We start from the raw sequence: 4,344 nt of genomic DNA on the forward strand, positions 1-4,344 counted from the left end.
CCGAGCTTTCTGCAGCGGCGTCTCGCTCACATGGGCTTCCCACGCCCGGAATAGCTGCGGGCCGACGCGCGCTATTTTCTGCCTTCTAGACCTTTTTGTTTTTTTTTTTGGAGAAACACATAAAAATTTAGAAGTAAGAAAAAACATAGAAAAATATATAAAATGTCACACAGAATCGTTTCAATGAATAAGTAAAATATAGAATGTTCATGGATTTTTTTCAATAAATAAGTAAGAAAAATATAGAATGTATAGAAATTTTTAAAAATGTTATTGTATGCGAAAAGAAATGTTCATCTCTGACGAAAAATGTTCACATGTATCAAAATAAAATAAATGTTTTCGTTCAGGAAAAAGTGGACATGTATATTTTGATAAATGTCTCATATGTAAGAATAGATGTTCATGTACATCAATAAGAATTCTCATATTTCCGATGGATTCTTACATGTGAAGGAAATGTTCACATATCTTGAAGAGAAGTTCATGTGTTGGAAAGGTGTTTAAAAAGAAGTGCTCATGTATCCCATACAAATAGTCATTGTTTTCTCTGTTATAAAGGCAGAAAAAAGTTAAGATGAGTAAAACAGAATTGGAATATATAAATATAATAATGAGATTAAGAAGAAATAAATAAGACAGTCAGCGTTATTGCGCCACGACCCATGTGCGAAATGACCCAGATGTCGCATGGAGAAGGAAAATAGGGTGTTATAAAACAATTAAGGATTTAGTTTGAAGAAACGTATAAATGAACTACTCATTTATTTTTCAAACACAAATAATAATTATGTTGAGGCTCAACCAAGTGTATCAACAACTTACGCTAAATAAGATGAGCACAAGATATACAATAACACAAGTGATAAACAACCTATAAGAAGATAAATAACTTGAAGCATGAAGACTATCAACTATAACACAAAAGTAAATAAACAGGGGTACAAGTATAATGGAGACATGAGGGGATGAAAGTTTATCTCGATGTGTCACTTCCTGATAAGGAACCTAATCACCATCGGAGAAGTGCAGGTAACCACCAAGTTCCTTCGGACGCCACTGAAGGCTCGCATTCTTCTCCTTGAGCCTTCACCACAAAGTTGGTTCTCAATTGTTGTGGTTAGCTTCTTCCTCCACTCCGAAGATGGCAAGTTTCATAATGAAACTACATGGTTCCCCCATTGTGTTTTTTTTGTAATTAAGGACAATCCATATGGGCTAGTTATTTTTCTATTTTTTATCTTTTTATTTTTATTTTTTTATTTTATATTTTTATTTCATTTTTAATACATGAACATTTTTAAATAATAAGCAAACATTTTTAGTGTAATGAATATAATTTTTGGTATACATGGAATTTTTAAAAATATGAAATAATGTTATATATTCATTTTTAAATCCGTTAACTCTTTCAAAAATGTGTAATTTTTTAATACATGAATATAGTTTAATGTATACATGAACATTTTTTAAATACATGGTGTAATTTTATTTCCTCTCAGAAGTATGTATGAACATTCAGATGTGCGCATGTGATTTTTTTTTAATTTTCGCAGACATAATTCTTTCCATTTTTGAAAATTGGTTAACAATTATTTTTTAAAGCGGTGAAATGAAATTAATTTTCCAGTAAAAACCACGGTGCAAGACCGGTAATTGGCCGGCCCAGGGCACGCTCGCGTGTTGAGCCCCCTGCCGGCATCCTCGTCCCCACCTCACAGCCGCGGCGCCGTCACTGCCGGCGTCCTCCTCCCTGTGGCGGGGAAACCCCACCACCGAGCTTTGGGCCGCCTGGAAGCCACGCAGCATGACCCCGCCGGCGTCGTCCTCCCCTACGTCAAGTGCAGCTACCGCGGCGTCCGCTCGTGGGCAACGCGACCACGTCCGCGAGCTCTGCTATGGCAAGGTGCTCTTCTCCCCGCTGCTCTGCATCCATCGATGTCGCCAATTCCCTAGACCACCAATGCAGTGCTCACCGCGACATGCGTGCTTCAGGTCAGCAGGTGCCGCGTCGTGCTCTTTCGATCTAATAGATTTCTACAACTTCCGGTGATTGATGCCACGGACGGTGGAAACTGTTGATTGTCGCTGGCTTGCTTCATGTTTTTGTAGCTTGAGCATCGGCTTCAGTCACAGGAAGGGAGTTTTTGTAGCTTGAGTTGTTTGGCGTCGTGGTGGTCTCGATGGCAAAGAGGCATGGCAAGGTTGATGCGCCAGTATGTCATCTGAGGATGGATCGATGGATGAAGGAGGTGACGATCCTTGCAGCGTGTGCATGTGGTGCCCACTGAAAGTGCGCCAGACCGGTGTATTAATCATATAAAGGCTTTGTGAATAATTAATAAAATGGCTGCATGCACCGTTCAGATGCAGAGGCCGGGGTACATCCTCGTTTAAAAAAAAAACATTGTTCAATAGTTGGCTAAGTAAAAACCCGGAGGTTCATTAGTCCAACTATCGTCACACTTATTACAAAAACTAAATTTCGCTAGCTCATGAGCTACATAGTTTGCATCACTGGGTAGGAAAGATTTTATAGGAGAAAACCGACCTGTCATTATTCCCACAGGAGAAAATAGAGGATAAATGGTGACACTGAAGAAGAAAGTTGTGGCGTGTCGATTGAAAAAAATACAGACTTTTACCCCTTCAAGAGTTCATAACTTTCCATTTACTCCCTCAATTCTTGGCCGAGTCTAAATTTGGTCCCTCAACTTTGAAAACAGACAACTTGCACCCTCATTTATTAAAACCAGACAAGAAGACGACCACGTTTATTCCCGTGTTCGCCAGGAGGGCCGCCACAGCACCGGACACGGCGGAGGCCACAGTCGAGAGGCTGCACGCGCTGGACAGGTGCTTGAACGAGTGCGATGGGGTCTGCGACATGGTGTTCAGGAGCGTTGTGCAGACCAGAGTTTCACTGCTCAGCATCATGACGCCTACCATCTAGCTACTAGACATGTGTACAAAGAAAAGAAACTGAATTAGTTAGTTAGGCCATGTGTATTTTACTGAACGTTGGTACTACACGATGTCGATGTACATAATATACCGACAATAAATCAATACAGAGAAGAGGATTTTAGTTAGGCCATGTGTATGTTACTGAACGTTACTATACAATGTACATAATACACGGACATAAAGTTAACTAGAAGTTGCTGCGCCGTTTTTCTCTCCAGGGCTTCTCATCATACCATTCAATAGAGAACCCTTTTTTGTTTGTTATATCGCTTGGCATTTGATTCTTGATAGGTTGCTTGGTTTTTAGGGCGCAGTTGTCCATAGGCGAGGCCTCGTCTAAGCCACTTAGCCAACCAATCAACCGAGCCAAGATCAATAGAGAAGCAATCAGATGATCAAATACAGAGAAGAGGGGACCTTATAGATGAGGAGTGAATTGCAAAAAACCACCACATTTGAAGTTCTCGTTCGGAATTGCCACCACATTTCTTGCGCGCCCCAAAAATCTACCGGTTTTCTTGTTAATTTTTTCAATAAACACTGATGACCGATTTGAACCGTTTTAATCCGATTTCCGACCTGTTGGGTCCACCTGTAAGTGCTGACATGGCAGTAAACGGTCAACACAGGCGGCGTTGACGGTTAAATTGGACATGGGACCCACCAGTCAGAGTTTGCCACCATGTTTATCTTTGTACCATTTCATTGAACAGCTTGCGCGCAGAATGGCGGTGATTCTTGGAGCTCGTGTTGGTTCTCGCCGGCGGACCGTGTTGTGGCCTAGGGATGGAGGTGAGGTGGTTTGTGCGGTCGGAGTCACCGGGGTTGACCGGAGCCTCGCCGAAGTCGAGGAACAGCATGTGCCGGCCACAACCTCCCCCCGGCCTCTTCTGCTCCACCGGCCACACCCTCCCGAGCCCTTGCTCCCTTCCCTGAAGAACCAAGCCATGGCCGCCACTAAGCTTCGGCCATGCACCACCTCGGCCATGGCTACACCAGCACCGCCCAGGAGCTCAGCCGGCCAGCACCCCTTCGATGGCCTTCACGCGCGTCACAGCAGCACCCTCCGGCGAGCAGCGGGAACTGGAGCAGTGGAGCTCCCGGACTGGCACCTAGGCCATTCGACGCGTCATGGCGGCGCCCTCCGGCCTGACAGCCGGCTCCGAAGAGAAAAGATTTAGAAAGATTTAGAAAGACAAGGCTACTCACGGGTGGACCCTCTGTTCAGCATATGAGTAAACAAATGGTGCTGACCGTTTATTGCCATGTCAGCACTTACAGGTGGACCCAACAGGTCAGAAATCGGATTAAAATGGTTCAAATCGGTCATCAGTGTTTATTGAGAAAATTAACAAGAAAACCGGTAGATTTTTGGGG

The 4,344-nt window shown here is 43.2% G+C and overlaps 1 pseudogene; it reads right to left on the reverse strand.

Moving 5' to 3' along the window:
• LOC119339653 overlaps positions 1–1,809 on the reverse strand; it is a 4,030-nt pseudogene extending 2,221 nt beyond the window's left edge.
• Between the last annotated feature and the right edge of the window lie 2,535 nt (positions 1,810–4,344).

This window comes from Triticum dicoccoides, chromosome 7B (genome assembly GCF_002162155.2).
Source record: "Triticum dicoccoides isolate Atlit2015 ecotype Zavitan chromosome 7B, WEW_v2.0, whole genome shotgun sequence".
NCBI lineage: Eukaryota > Viridiplantae > Streptophyta > Magnoliopsida > Poales > Poaceae > Triticum > Triticum dicoccoides.